Source organism: Lonchura striata, chromosome 4 (assembly GCF_050655825.1).
Source record: "Lonchura striata isolate lonStrDom1 chromosome 4, ASM5065582v1, whole genome shotgun sequence".
Lineage (NCBI taxonomy): Eukaryota > Metazoa > Chordata > Aves > Passeriformes > Estrildidae > Lonchura > Lonchura striata.
The window spans coordinates 18,140,445-18,157,091 of record NC_140706.1 but is presented as its reverse complement, the minus strand read 5'-3'; the positions used below and the strand labels follow the sequence as shown (position 1 = coordinate 18,157,091).

At 37.6% G+C, this 16,647-nt stretch overlaps 1 protein-coding gene and 1 long non-coding RNA gene across 3 annotated transcripts in view; both read left to right on the top strand.

Annotated features, from left to right (window-relative positions):
- Positions 1 to 16,647, top strand: part of PPARGC1A (PPARG coactivator 1 alpha) — a 361,917-nt gene that overhangs the window by 55,649 nt on the left and 289,621 nt on the right. The window lies entirely within an intron of this gene.
- Positions 1 to 16,647, top strand: part of LOC146767553 (uncharacterized) — a 158,036-nt gene that overhangs the window by 53,783 nt on the left and 87,606 nt on the right. Inside the window, exon 1 of the long non-coding RNA XR_014954752.1 lies at positions 1 to 16,647. This exon is cut by the window's left edge and continues 53,783 nt beyond it. This is a non-coding gene — a long non-coding RNA (uncharacterized LOC146767553).

Below are 16,647 nucleotides of genomic sequence, written 5' to 3'. Positions count from 1 at the left end.
AATACGGAAAATGAAATGAAATAAATAAAAAATGGCACATGACTAGGTTCTGGATATTTCTAGGTGAATTTATTAATTGCTAATAGAGCACCAAGCCATTAATTACTCAGTCATTGCCATTTTTTTCAGTTTTATGACTTTCCTCTTAAATACAGGCTTTTTAGGAAAGAATCAAATGTCACTGGCAGTGAATTATACAGAAACAAATTTATGCTTGTGAATGCTGATTTTCCATAATAAGTTATGACTTTAAAAGGACACTAGCAAGGTATTTTTCATCGTTTCAGCATGACTTTTTTTTGGTGTTGTCTATAACCTCTTGTACTTTGGATAAGGAAAACTGTCCTATTCATTTCTTCTTTTTGCTTGATCATGTGTGAAAGAAAATTGTTCTTGTTGGTTTTCATACCATAAAGTTCCTATATTTCAGTAAAATAATAGAATATTTTGCTTGCTTTAGCATATTTATATAATTTATATTACAACTACATATGTTCCATATACAACTACCTTCTGGTCACCATAAACCTGTACTTTGGGAAAGGTTTTTTAGGAAAGACTTCCCTTGGAAATCTTAGTTGTATTTATTGTCTTAAACACAATCCTTGTTGTGCTATAGTCATGGAGCTGGATAGATCATGTCTGACCTGTCAAAATCAGTTTCATGCTCTGACGGCCTTTGTAAAGTGGTTCTTGTTCTTGTGGATTTCTATTTTGTATTCCATGTTTGATCGGTAAAACATACTTTGTAATGGTTCAAAACATTAATAAAGAAAACCAATAAACAACTTGTAGCTCCAAGAACTCAAGTGCATGTGAAAGTACTTCCAGTGCCTTTGGTTTCATGTGAAAGGTCATTTTTACTTTACTATCTTGAGAGTAAAATAAAGCTGAGTCTAAAATAAATTTTTTGTATTAACCTTGGAAGCTTTTTCAAACAATAAATGGGTAAGTGTGTCTCCTTGGGGCTAAGCATGGTAAAACTGGGAACTAGGTTCACCTTCAAGTTTTTATGTTAATATTTGTTTTTTAGAACTGTGTGCTGAAAACTGTCATAGGTCTTGGTGTGCTGCTGTGTTTGTTTCTAATACACTTTTCATTTAAGCATGATATTGTGTCGGTTGCTTAATATGCAATGTCGTAAAATGCAAGCTTTTCCTTTGATTTTATTTTTCATGCTGTGATCAGGAGGCTAAAATGTAAAGCAGTTTTAAATATAAAGAAAGTAATTTCTACATTTTGTTTCTGTATTTAGTTTCAGGCAGGATCACATGTTTCAAATATTGCTATTTATGCTACTCAGGTGTTTGTAGACATCTTAACACAATAGTGCCTGCTTTAGGTCTTGTCTGGCTGAACTATATGCAACCAACTCTTGATTTTTTTCCTTTGTCTGTCATACTGTAATGCCAAAATAAGGGCATAATGTGGTCTTTCCTGCACCATTCTCTCAGTGCCTGCCCTGCCATCAGCCTGTTCTCCTCTTGTAGCAAAAGGTGTGTTGCTAATTCTGGCCTCCTTTGTGCAGGCTGTACCTGGGCAGCCACAGGGAGCCCCACCAAAGTGATGAGCTGTGAGTAGTTGCCAAGAAGCCCAGCATGTCTCTGGAAACAGGCATATACAAAAGGCCAGATTTGTAAAGGTATGAGTAAGGCACCTACAAACACTTCTGGCCACCTCACAGGAGTTGAGAGAAAGGATCCTGAGATACTTAAATAGATAGTACCTGTCGTAAGATTCTGTCTCCAGATCTTCCATGTCCCAAATCAGATCTAGGTATGTGACAGAGCCAGAATGAGCCTCTCCCCAGTTTCTGCATGAAACCGAAAAATTGTTGGATTCACTAGTGTGTTGTTATAAATTTGTGTATTTAAATGGATGAATAACGTAGCCTGAATAGGGGATTCCATTTTTGTGGGAAATGCAAACAGCTTCCAGATGAGCAGGACTGAACTTCAGGAAGTATGATTAGCAACTTAATTATAGGGACACACAAAACATCAAATGGGGTCCATTTCATTAGAGACATTGCAAATGCTTAACAAGGCTGTCTCTTTACCTAATCTCACTGTTTCCTTTCCTTGAATCTTTCTGAATGGACTGAATTGCAGTATTACTTGCATTGCCAATGTGATAAAGCCAAGCTGTTTTCCAACAGCTGTATATGGCATTTCTCCAAGCTAATTTTGGGATGGCAAAATTCCTTTTTCAGCAGTCAGTTCTTTTCCATGATCAGCTGGAAATCTGATGAGAAAATGAGAGCTAGTAAGTGTGGAGGGCTGGCAGTAGCACCACACAGAAAAGCACAGGGGTAACATGCAGCTCTCAAGAGAAGATGTGAATAAAATTTTACAGGAATGACGTAGAAACATGCCTTTCAAGACTAGTTAAGTGCTTATAACTTCTTTCATGTAGCATTTTGGGCTGAAGTGTATTTTTTCATAAGCAAATTGCATCTGAAATAGCATGAGAACAGGATATTGCAGAGCAGTTATTCATGGCAGAAAGGTGCCAAGTGATCTCTTTCAGGAATGCCTTCACAGGTTATGGTATCTGTGTTAGGAATAACCTGGTAGTCTCTCTGCTGGATACCACCTGAGTGTAGATGGACAGCTGATCTGTCCCTGCACTGAGGAAAACTACTGTAGACAAGCTACTGGATGTTTATTGAGGGGTGTTGTGGTTTAAAGGAGGTGGATGTGTTCTGAAGACTTTACTCTGTGAAGACTTGTCTCGTATAAAAAACGTTTAACCAAATCAGTTTTTAAAATCACTGTGTTAGTCATCCAGTGATTATATGAGGAGAACTTCAGGAGTATTTCATATGCCATCAGCCCTTGGCTTGAAATAACAGTGAGGGTGAACTATTAAAAACTGTGTGCTCATGAAGACAGACATGGCTGCATTGTTACACAGAGAGATCATCTCAGTATTTGCTGTTGAATATATCTTTGCATTAATTCAGCTCGTTTCTGAAACGACACACTGGAAGAAAACATAATTTGAATTAATTATTTGTGCATATGGCATATGCCTGATGTCAGCTAATGCTGCATTACGGGTAGGCATGCTGGGCACACATTAAATAATAGAGTAAATATTTGTATTGTTTATTATAAACTAGTTCCTTATGCAGATCTTCTTTGTGTCTTAGTAAACATTCCCATTAGGCTTGTTTACTGTGATTCATATAGTGCAATACGTTAAGTGTTTTAAGAAGTGTGTGTTTAAATCTAAATTCTGCTGCAAGACCTCAGTATGTTTTTAGAGCAATTGATGGCTTAGTAACACTTTAAAATAACATTGAAACTATTGTGGCGTCTTATTATTATATTAAATGTCTTGTTAACATTAGTCACAAAAGTTCATTTTGTGTCAGAAATACTTCTATAGAAGTTCCATTGTGATCTAACTGTAATGAAACATACATTTATCTCAATATGTTTTGAAATATTTATGTCAAGTGATTATTTTAGGAAAGGGTATTAGATACCCTAAAGTTGTGCAGTAGTTGAAGAAAGAACCAAAAACTACAACCCCCAAAACAGCAACCTCCACTAAAAAAATAAAAATGTTAAAATCAAGGACCTTTTATAAGAAATTAGGCACAAACCCTTGCCTTAATGCATTAAAAAATGAACAAAATTTCTAGTTTTAGAGGATGGGAGAAGGCAAGAGTAGAAGTCTGGAAAGTCTGTTAAATTTGGAGACAAATCTTGATTTGAACTTGGTTTGCTTCTGTCAATGAGGTCTAATAACTTCTTAAGGAGGCCTAGTACCAGAATGGAGAGGCTGTAACCTTATGGGATGTCATGTGTTGTCAACATTTTGTCTGCCCCAACTGCAAATGATTGTTCCAAGATGAAGATTTGGGTGCTTCTAGTGTTGACAAGGCTGATGGAATTGTCAGATGCATCCTTTAGCAGTTGTCCTGTTGTGTCTGGTTTGTAGATGCTTGTGCAGGCTGATGTGCTGGGCTTGGGGAAAATGGTCAGGCTGATGAGCTGCCCTGTCTGAGAAAGGGCTGATTTGCTGTGATGAGGGGCTGCACTATGCAGGGACAGTAGCCCTTTGTCAAGGATTTCCCAAGCTACCGGGCATTCAGAAACCTGGTGAATGACCAAAATGGAAAGAAAGCAAGTTACTAGTACTAAAGGCAAGTGTCCTTCCCTCACATTGTCCTGAGAGGGGTTCTGGATGGGGTTGATTGGTAGGGATGGGGCACACTCTCTGAGCTGCCTGTCCGTGAGTTCTTCCTCAGCAGGTGCCTATGGCAGGGAGTCAGTCTACCAGCATCTGTTATCTTTGTTGGCAGTGGCTCTCAGGAAGATAAGCCCAAGAATCCAGGAGAGGCCTTTCCCCTTTTAGGGAAAGATGATGTGTGAACTTCAGCTACAAGTTAAATTGGTGGATGTGTACCTCTTGCTCTCCTGAAGATCATGGTACTGTGTGTGGATATGGATGTGAACTCGGGTATAATCACGCCTTCACTACTCCTTCTTAGTTTTGTATGCATATTTTCAAATGGGTAATACTTTGCAATATGCTTGTCAGAAAATGCTGCCTGATAGAACATGTCTAGATACTAACACAAAATACCAAAAATGACAATTCCCAAACATAACAGAAATAAATCCAGCAGTATCATTTACTTACTAAGAAAAGAATAAGTATTAAAATAGGAGCAGTGGTATGATGAAATTGACTGCAGAGTCTTCAGTCCAGCTTTGTAAATAAAATATAGAAACAGTATAACTGTTTGGAGAATACATGATTGAACTGAGGTCCTAATGCATAGATGAATGCAGCCTTCCCCTTCTCCATTACTGGGTCCCCCTTTTTCCTGGGCTGATACCCTTTAGTATATTGACATCAATATCATCACATGTGCCTGAGATCTCCCACATTCTCAAAGAGCAGTATAGCCATTAGATTTCTTAATACAAACAGGAAAAGGTTCCTGATAACTAGTTTGCTTTTCACTATACAGGCAGAATGGGGAGAGATGTAAGGAGAGGCTTGTGATGTTTGCTGCTAACTCAGATAGGCTGCAGAGAGAAATAATTCTGTATTTGAGAGACAATTATGGCCAAGGTGTTAACTGTTAATAATTCCACCTTCCCAAGAGCTTTTAAGCTGTTCAAGATCCACAGCACTCATTTGGCAAAGCAGATGTAATTCTAAATCACTTCTGCAATCTCTGAATTTTGGAAAAAAAGATCACTTTTGCACTATGAAGCCATTTCCAGAGGACTGCATGTGATGGCTTTTCTGAATTTGATCATTCTGAAGGAGGAGGAATAGGAAAAAGATTCCCTGATACCCGATCATGAGAGTAGGGGGTTCTAGGTATGGGAGAGGACAGGCGTCCATGGATGCCACAGGCTAATCCAGTTTGAGGATAAGTGAAAAACTCTTGATTAATATGCTGTGTAAACAATCTGTCTCTTTTTCTGTACTTGGTCTGTGGTGAAGTAGATTGTTTTCCAGTTTTTTGAAATTTAGACATGGCTGCTACAAGGTTGACAATTATATTGACTTCCATAATTTATCCTTTATCATCAAAATATTTTTTTCTGTAGGTTTTGTTAAGAGCCTTATTAGAAGTCATCCATCAAGGAAGTTGGGATATGTGTCCTTAATTCTAAGAATGCATAAAAACAATTGTGTTGGATATCCAAGTAAAATGCTGATAGGCAGTTTTGCACAGGGAAACATTTAACACAGAGCAGTCTGTATGACTGACCTGGCAAGACACTGATGTAGACAGCCTTTAGTTTCTGTTTTGCTTCATAGCCAGCCAGGCACTTTGGCTTCTCATGCGCATTTCCTTATTTTGCTCACCAGTCAGCCCACAGCCTGCAGAATAGGCACCTCATCAGTTTGTAAAAGAATCAGAGTTTGTTATTTAGGGGAAAAATGGGGATTAAAATAAAAAAGATTGATTTTTTTTCAGTGTCATTTGGGACTGACTTATAATAAGATCCTGCTGCATTAGACAGTCTTTGCTTCGATTCTTGGCGGCACTAGTTGGATTAGGAATGTCTAGCATGCAGCTCAAATCCAGAGATTGTGCGCCTGGTATTAAATAGTGGCATAAAACTAGTAAAAAATAGGAAAGCTCTGTTTAATAACTGACTCGCTACTTCTGTCAAAATGCAGGAATACATTTTGTTGATTGAAGTCTGGATGTGTTAACGCATTTTTAGTTGAGATGAAATGATTTTGTAAAATAATTATCCTAACACGTCAGAAATACAGGCAATCAATTTGTATTAAAATATCACAAGTTAAGGCTCTTTTTAGTGTTACAAATTACCTATCTGTGGAATATTGTTAGCTAGTTCTTGGATTACAAGAAATTCCTTCTGTGTTATTCTTCATTGGCTGGCTTTGGTTGGGATGTACAGCTCCTCAGATGTATATTTATATCTACCAGGGCCCATGATACAGTATATCCCGTTACTCCTTTTTCATCTAGATTTTTCTTTTGGATTAATAGGATTTAGTACTTTTTCTCTATGATGCAATTGTGAGCTCTCTTCATGTGCACATCCTGAATGTTGCACGTTGGCTCAGATAAGGGCAGCTGCAGGAGTGGTGATGCACAGCAGAGACGCTGATGTGCCAGTTTTGTGACTCATCTGGTGCCTGGTTTGGCCCTTAGGAAGAATTTGAGAGATTGCAGGTTGTCTTCAATTCATTCCTGCTCCATGGCCTCATATGGATGCTTTCTGCCAACCCACATGCACGGGAAAGTGGTGCACTAGGGCTGCACTAGAGTGGTGCACTAGGGCTGCACTAGAGTGATGCACTAGGGCTGCACTAGAGTGGTGCACTAGGGCTGCACTAGAGTGGTGCACTAGGGCTGCACTAGAGTGATGCACTCGGGCTGCACTAGAGTGATGCACTCGGGCTGCACTAGAGTGATGCACTAGGGCTGCACTAGAGTGGTGCACTAGGGCTGCACTAGAGTGATGCACTAGGGCTGCACTAGAGTGGTGCACTCGGGCTGCACTAGAGTGATGCACTAGGGCTGCACTAGAGTGGTGCACTAGGGCTGCACTAGAGTGGTGCACTAGGGCTGCACTAGAGTGATGCACTAGGGCTGCACTAGAGTGATGCACTCGGGCTGCACTAGAGTGATGCACTAGGGCTGCACTAGAGTGATGCACTAGGGCTGTTCCTGCTTTTCACCCAAGGTCCAGGTCAGGGGCTGCACCACTCCTGTCTCTTCAGGGGCAAGTTTTTGATGCACTGCAGGCATCAGAACCAAGGCAGTGGGCTGGGAAATGTAATAACAGACTTTCCAGGGAGCATGATGGTTCTTAAGACAGCCAGGCATGCCTGTATCAAAGCCAACCATTATGGAAAAACATTTGTAGCTATTTTTAAGACCTGAGAGTGAGTCAGTGAATATAACACAGTAAAAGAGCATAGAAGTAGGAGGTTTCAGACTTCATTCCTGCAGAACAAATGTATGTTTCATGACCACAACGCTGTTTGTGGGAAGCAGTCACAGGCAGGAGCACTTGTGGATGATTTCTGAATTTTGAAAGAAAAGGAGAAATGTAATTTTGTTGAAGTTTAGCAATTACTTACCATAGTTAATTAATCATATAATTAAGTAAAATGAGACCATATTTCTTGAAATGTGTCAGATAATTATGATAACATTTTGGTAATTATGTGTAATAAAATTAATTAAACATATAATTCAAAGAATCAGTAAAATTATTACTTGAAATTATTTATCCCATACGCAGGTCAGAAAAATCTGTTTTACTTTTCTTGTGCTCAATCCAAATCTTTTAATCTGATCTTTTCTGTTTTTGAAATCGTTGCAGATTTCTAATATTAGTCCTTTGCCTTAATATTAGATCTTGGTCAGAATTTTTCTTGGGATTCTTTAAACCTTATAATAGTATTTTTCATCCAGTATAAAAAACCTTAGATCTCTCTTTTTAGATCATTACTCAGAAAATAGATGTGACTGTTACATTGTGCTGTTTGTTGCACATACAGAGTGTTTGTAAATGATGAGAAAGGAAAAGAAAATGAGGGAAACAAATATTACCCAAGTGTAAGCCAGTGTGCTTGGAGCTCAGAGGTGTTTTAATATTTTTTTTTTGGCATCTGCCTGAAGCATCAAGTTCACAAATACTCTCTCTTGGTATGGAGGTCTAAACTGACCTCCCTTTCAAGTCACAAAATTTTTTATAGTTAGTTCTCATTTCCATTACTGCTGGGAGGAAATTCTGCTGCCACTGCAGATGAGATAGTCTAAGAAGGGGAAGTGATATTAAAAAAACCTATAAAATCATGCTTGTGATATTAATTTTCTCACCTCAGGCTTAATAATAATTTTATGGTCATTTTTGAGAAGTTTTTTAGCCATAATGTTTTATCTATCTTTATGGTCCCTTACGCTGTATTTAATCAGTGTAATTATGGAAGGATAATTAAATATCATGCTACTTAGTTCTTAAGATTTTAGCACTATTACTATTAATGTAACTAAAAAAAAAGCCCCTTGTAAATCTTGATGTCTACACAAAGCAAAATATTTGATATGCCATTAAAAAGGAAATGGTGGTGCATTTTTGTTGGTATGGTAGCACACATCCTAATGCATTAGTTCATTGGTGGTTGAAGGGAATTTTTAGCAGCATGAAATCAACTGAAGTGAAAGATACTAATTTGTTTTAGGATCCTAGGATGTCTCAGATTTTTAAGAAGCAGCATAGGCCTCAATTTAGAAAACTACTTAGGCTTATGATTAAATTAACCTTTAGGGAGTGGAACTCTTGAGGGCTTGTGTTTGTGTTACAGGTTTACGTGCCCAAATGGACTGGCTTGGCTTTTTTTTGCATATCTTGGAGTATCTTTTGGAAAGCAAGCCATGGATCTACTACCAGTATGATCTGTGCTCATCTTGTTTAAATTGAAGTAAAAGAATCATATATGGTAGGAGAGGCTGGGGTAAATGGGTGTAAGGAGGCATATTTCAGTGCTGCTCAAACCTGCTTATACTGCTACTGTGAACAGGATGCAGGATGAATATGTAAATTTTGCTCTAAACCTGTTCCTTTGCCCATTTATTTCACATTCCTGACTTGCCACAGGAAGGACTTCCAGATTGACAGGTTAGATACTGCACATCTATGATAAACACCATAGTTCCCTCATTTGTTTTCAAATACATGAAAGAGTTATGATATTTTAAAGTATGCTGTAAGTAACAGGAATATAGTCAGTTTGATACCAGTGTAAAAACATGTATATATATATGCATGCTAATCAGTGGACACTAATTATCAAGCTTGTCAGAAGAGAGCCAAGACTGAATGTGCTCATCCTTTTTAGCTCAGAGCTGAGGCATCTTGGCAAAGCCAGGTAAAGACAATTTCCTTGATTTTGTCATGCAGCACCACTTGTCTCTACTTCTCCACAGTCTCTGTTAGACATCTTTTCAGTCACTATCTTTGTCATTTCTCTGGGGAATTCTGGGATCAGCTTTTTCATGTAGTGATGCTAGCTCCAGTCATGTCAAAAATTACATGTATGCTTTTGGATGGTGGGTGGTCCTGTGTCTTGCACATGCAGATGTCAAACATGTAGATTTGGGCCTTACATTGGACTGGACTGCCTGCTTTGGGACAATAATCTTGACTCATGCTGTCTTGTTAGCCCTAATGCTGTATTTACACTTTCAGCAGACAAAGTAAATTATTCAGAATTGATCTGCTGTGCAAATACAAAATTAAAAAAGTAAAATTGTGTTGCACAGTCATAGCCTGGCAGTGATATCACATGATATCATGACTTTGAGAAAAATAGAGAAAATATATGCTATAAAAACATCTGTAAACAAGATGGTTCTTCACAGTGAATGTCAGATACAGGTAGTTCTCACCAGAAAGGTATGGTGCCATATTAAGGCCATATCTAGCAAACTTCCAGAAGCAGTCTCCCAGGGAAGGCAGCACATTATTTGGGCTGTGTTTCTGCAGAGGAATTGAGGGACCTGAACTCATTCTGGGGTGGAGACTTGTAGACTGACTTGTAAATGAAATGTAAAACTTCTTTGTCTTCTTGCTCTTATAACAGAATTGATTTTAGAAACTAGAACCTTTTCCTAGAGTACTCTCCTAGAATATTCTCCTAAAGGAAATGTGTCTTCTATGGGGGAAATGCCTCTTTTTCAGAGAGCCTGAACAGAGCCTGTATATCACCTGAATGCTGCCTCTGCTGTGCTTCATGCGACAGTGAAGAAAAAAATACTTTTTAGGGTTTCATGGTACTTTTACTGACCCAAGTATAATGGTAGCACAAATTATGAGTAGTAATAGAAGTATATTGATTTGAAAAGTAGTGCAAGACAGTATGCAGGGTGGGAATAGTAGGGGTTTGTGTAACTGATCATATTAAATGCCTTTTGTTCTGCCTATTTTTGCCAGAAGAGAAGGAACAGCACAGTTTGAAAGTGCTCTGCCATAGCCTAAGTGATTTTAAAGGAGATATGCAGCTGCCACTCTCCCTTCCAAACAGAGTCCTAGCACCTTTTCCTGTGTTCCATTACAACTACTGCTACTTCTGTCTTGGTGCAGCTTCAGAGGTCAGCTTGGGCATCGGAGCATCAGTACCCTTGGAAAAGATGGACAAGGTTGGAAAAGGTACAGTGATACTCTAAGGGGACTTCTAAAAGCCAAAGCAGATGCCAAAAGCAAAGAAGTATCAGCACGTAACACTGGAGCCATGCATTATAGCAATTGTTTACTATTCATAGCATTCGGTATACATTGCTTTACTACATTGGAGGTTGCAGTGGGATGAAAATGCTACATCTGCCTTGTAACAATGCTCTGCACAAAGTTGAATTGCCTTTGGTATCTCCATTTCTATGATATTCAGTCAGATTTTATGGGGGGTATATTCAGAACCTTGGATTTTGATTCAGAGTTGTTTGGCTAAACTTACTAGATGTTTTGTTAAAATACTCCAACAAAACAATTGTACCTCTTGTTTTTCCAAAAGAATGAATGTCCCTGTGGTTACTGCTGTGGGACATGTGCAGTTTAAGTATTATTGCTTCTCTTCCCATTTTAATGAAATACAAAATGGAGGCTTTTCAGAGATTACTTTTCTTGCGATAAAATGTCTGTCCCTTAGGAAGGAACACGTTTTTGCATTGTTTCTTAGGAAGGTGGTAGTGCAGAAAGTTTTGTTGGTGGGCTCATGAAGAAGACATTGGATATGTCTGTATGATATTAGAACTTTAATTAGCGGAAATCATATTAGAAATTGTATTTCACATTTAGAATACAAACAGAAGCTGTTATGATGCCTCTCCTTCTCTTCTCCTTTCAATTAGTTTGTCCCTTAAAAAGGATTCTTTGTATTAAAAGCATTTCTTCTACATCATGAGGGAATTTCTTAAAACAACAGCAACAACAGAAAACAGGCCAAATGGTGAAAGAAGTGATTTTTAAAAGGTAATTCTTGCATGGTTAAGCTATAGCCATGCTTAGAAAAGGTGTAATAAGGAAGCTGCTTTAATTATAAATAAAGGAATTGGTAAGCAAGATGAATTTCTGCCGAGGAGGGAGCTTAGCCCAGCTTTGACTTTCAGGAGAACCCTATAGGCCCTTTTAATTTTTACTTGTGTGGTTCATTTTAATAATGTGCTTTGTTTTTCAGTGATTGGATGGAAGAAGCATTAAGAAGACAATACACTAATATGGATTTACATTTTGGAAATTACTGGGTAGCAAAATCCTTTAAAAACAAGACCCAGTGAAATGCCCAAGGGGGCTACCATTTCAAGTTAGTGGTGGTGGTGTTCTTTTAATATCATCAGAACCCTTGTGGCTACAACCAGATTTTTTTCTCTTCATGTACCTGGTTGTCCCTGATTGAGGTAGTTTCTTATGTGCTTAAACACATTTCAGAATACACATGCTTGTAGTCTATCTCTTCTCTGAAATCCAATTATCAGAAAGCAAAGAATCACAACTCATGACACTGGAATCAAGATGGGAAAGCTACCTACAGCCCTTGTAGAACAGGGACATTTCTTTGGATAATTCTGTAATCTGTGTGAATTTAAAAGCCTTGTATCTAGAACAGTTTTCTCCCTTGTGTTTTAGGCAAATCTCTTTTAAAGGTTCATATACTCTTAGGCTATTGCCATTCTCTTCAGCTTCAGGCTCAGGACTTGAAGTCACTTGGAGTTATTAAGGCTGGTAAAGACCTCTAAGATCCTTGAGTCCAACCATTAACTTAGCATTGCCATGTCCCCAAGTGCTTTTGATCAGCACTAGAGAAGATGCAATGGATATTCCTATGGGATTCTTCAATCTAGCCTGTGTCTTATACTTTTTAAAGTAGTATATATCTCCCATCAGTTTTTTTGAGGAGGAAAATTAACTCCTCATCTTTTCCTAGCATTTGCTCCCCTTTTCTTGCCCATTTTATAGATTTTTTTTCTTGCTGCTTCTCAGAAGCAGCTCATCTGCTCTTCCAGGAGGAGCTAAGTTGCAGCTCAAAACATGGTACTACAATGGTCCAGACAGTCCCTGTAAAGACTAATTTCTTTGAACACTTCTCAGTGGCATTTATTTTCCCCATCAAGCCATTTTTTCTTACATTCTGCTGCCTTGCTCTTTGCTCATCCTGCAAGCTATTCTTACAACAGGCCTGTTACCCCATAATGGCTATTAAAACATGACTGCTGTTCTATGGATTCTCCCTTGTGATTCTCCCTTCTCACCCTTGTGCTTTACCTCCTCATTAAATCTCCCATTCCCCTACTTGACTGTTTGCCTCTCCAAAATTTGCTGCATTTGGCTGAAATGCTGTCTTACATTCAAAGGGTGGTTCCTTGACTGATGTGGCATTCATAATGGTCTTGGAAGGTAAAACGTTGTGATAGATGGACCTAGTAAAAAGGATATTATTTTTCAGGAAGCAGGAGCATGTTTTTACTCTTCTGTCTCTACTGGTCCATTTACCACTGAGAGAAGAACGAAGTGGAGATTAGAAATTGTTCTGCTAAATTAACCCTAGCTGGTCTCAGGTGATTAGTCACTAATACATTTTTGCATGAGCACCTTCAGTTGACAAATTCTGACTCCTAGCACCAGGTGGCTAAGAGCTTTCCTACGGAAATACATGAGCATCAAGTAATATCTGCTGTTGAATTCTTTGTGTAGTTAATGAGAACTGGCATCTTCTGCCATCAACTGTAATTCAAGTAAATTATACTCTTTGTGACAGAGTAAATTAAACTATGTTGTACAGCACATGGCCCAACACAAATTCATGTTTTTCAACATCCCAGATTATATAACCAATGTCTTTACAGTCAAGTTTTTTAAGGCAGATTAATTGTTCATGTCAATGCTTATTTTTTGAGATCTTTTGCTTTCATTACCTAGTTTTTCTTACCTCACAGCATTACTTAGGGCAGCTTTTCATAGAAGAGAATGGCGGAAAAAAGTCCTGAATTTCTTATTTGGTGTTTAATTTGGAAAACCTCTGCATACTCGGCAGTTTGGAAAGTCCAGTGTCTCAGTAAGGAATTGAAAGACTATTTTTAGATAACCATGTTTTGGAAATCTTGCTTGTAATTTTCTTCCATAATAAAATGTGGTCCATTTAATCTGTTCTGCATAATTTCCAATCATGATACTACTCCTTGTGCATAAATAATTAACTAGAATGTCTGAGGTCATTTACATCTTTTGCTCTACAGAACAAATGACATAATGGCCACTACTCAGGATTAGGGACAAGATGGTCTTCAAGTTTTAATGTTGTTGTATTCTGTTAGCTGACCTAAACCAAGATGCTGGTAATGGTTTGCTAACCTGCAGAGCCAACCTTAGATGTTGAAAAAAGTGCTGGGTTTGTGTAGCTGTGTACAATCTCTGTCTGGAAGGTACTATGTTAACTGGTCACTGCAACATCTCATTTAATGAAATTTTTGGCAGTTCAAGTCTTTATTTCTTTTGTTCCTCCTCTTCTGCCTGAGAATGGGGCAACCAGTATTTATCTGCTTGACAGGAATGCTGTGGAGGGTAAGGAAAGCCTGTGAAGTGCTCTGAAGTTGCAATGCACAGCAGAGCAACATTTCTATGAATAATATTTTCTGCTCCATTTTTCATGATAGCCAATTAATGTATCAAAAAGAGTAAAACTTTTAGAATCATAGTAGTTGATAGAAATGCACAGAGTATTTATCTTTAAGGTGTAGTAAAGAAAAATAACTGATGAGTATGGCAAAAACCGCTTGGAAGAGACATGAGTGTTCATCTTCCCAAATTAATCAGGAGCTTCTTTAAGATGGGAGATTTGACTATTTCAGGTCTGCTTGTCATAACTATGATATCAACCAGGTTTCAGTATCGTGAAGTGTTTTCTAAGTAATTTTTTCCCTCACTTTAACTGGAGGAAAATACATTTTTTTTACTTTTGTGGCATTAGTACTATGCAAAACCACTTCTAACCACTTCTATATGTTCTGGTTGCAGGATTTGACCAAATGCATTGTGTGGGTGCTTAAATGGATCATGTTTCTTCTTTTACTCTGTCTGGTTGAGTATGTAGGACTGAAATGAGTCCAGGTCTCAAGATAGAGAACTGTACAAACCTAAGGAAACCTTAACAACTCAGCAGTAGAAACCCCCCTGTAAATGCTATTATCAGCTCTATGTCCTCTAGTTTTAGTGTAGAAAGAAATATCTTAACTAAGCCTGGTACAGATCTTAACTGTACCAGTGGACAGAGGTAATTGTGGTTTAAATTTCTGTTTTTCACAGCTGTAACTGGACAAAAGTCAGTATTTTTTAATACGAGTAAATCTTACTAGATTGTTGATTAACTCTTGCTGACATTTTTTTGGATGCAACTTTTCTTCTAATCAAGAGGTTGACTAGGTGACACAGAAAGGCTAAGCCTTATACTAGGGTTTTATTATCCATCTGGAGTTCCAGAAGAGCTAGGGAAACGTTTACCTTAGAAGATTTCCAAATAAAATATCTAAAATTTTCAGTGCTGGAGTGTTTTGGTTTTGATCACTTACAGGCTTTTTGACAATTGCTAAAAATAGAAGTATAGTATAGGCCAAACAGACTGTATCATCTTCAGTTTTTGGCTTTTTCATTATCAGAATTTTTCAAATAGTATTTCATATTTAACCTAAAAACAATTTATGGCTGAAGAAGAGACTTCCTTTTCCTAATGTTTTTTGTTGTTATAATGAAAATTGGTTATTTGCCTACTTCTGTTGATTAAATTTGTCATACTTAAAAATTTGTGGAAACTATCTATTTTGAATAAAGATATTAATAGATCTGAATTTGATCTTTCATGAACTCTAGATTTAATTATTTGAAATCAGTTTTGGTGTGTCATTCTCACAATCAGTATGCATAAAGGTGTATGTATGTGTATATCTAGCATATTTGTGTGCTTGTGCATTTAATTGATTTATTCAGCAGCACTTCAATTTGTACTAGGATTGTTAAGAACTTCAAGCTTGGTATTCTATGGGTTTAGTAATCTTAACAAAAATTATTCCTTATTTTAAATTAGCTCTAGATTTACATTGGGAAAGTAATAGTATCACCCATATGGAAAATTAGCCTGGGGTTATGCATATCAGAACAGTCAAATCCTTGAGGAATCACTGTGCTCATTGTTGCAGAGTGGTGTTGTGTATTGGGAAACAGATTCAAAAGGAGTAGTAGTTTGACAAATCAAGTAAAAGTCAAGTGACTTTTAATCTAGTGACTTTTTAATTCAAAAGTCTTGCTCCTCAAAGTCTTTGATGATACCTGTTTGATTACATTGGTTCCCATCCTTGGTACTTCTTTTGGTCTTTTCTGCCTCTTGTTTTGTCAGTAGTGTTACCATTTTACTGTCAGCTGAAAATGTCCCTTCCCCATATGCGTCCTCTCACATTTAGAAATTTTACATAATTTCTGTCAGATTTTGTTCTCAATCTAGATTGATCTGCAGAGTGAACTCCCTGGCCCTTGCAATATTTTTCAATATCAAATTTCTTTTTGAAAAACCCAACTCCTAATGCAAATATAATGTTTTTAGATGTCTTGCCAGTTGAGAAAACCTTCGTTAGGTAAATCAATTGCAATGTAGTGGAATTTTACCTGCCAGGATATCTGGCACACTATTTCCAGAAAAAGACTGATATTTCTTTGTGTGTCATTGTTGATTACATTACTTTCTGTTGATGTTTTTAGGAAAGAGAAGTTGGAAAAGTATTTAAAATGAGAATTGTAAATAAAAAAATAGAATTGAAGAAAGAGTGAGCAATGAAAGATAGAGAAGAAAATGAACAAAATGAATAAAAAGGATAAAGAGGTAAGGATTATTTCAGCCTTTCAAAATGAAGGACATTTTCTTAGGAAGTGATACAACAGAAATGGGAATGAGGACAGGACAGGTTGTGCAGGACATCCCTTGTATTCAGGCTGATCCTCAGGTACTTTTGAGTCAAGTACATGCAACAGAAACATTCAAGAATAAAAACTTAAGTTCTGAATACTTTTAAAAATAAGGCTTGTGCCTAAGGGGATTTGGAACCCCATCTCAAACTGGTCATGCACAGTGTGTGTAAGCCAG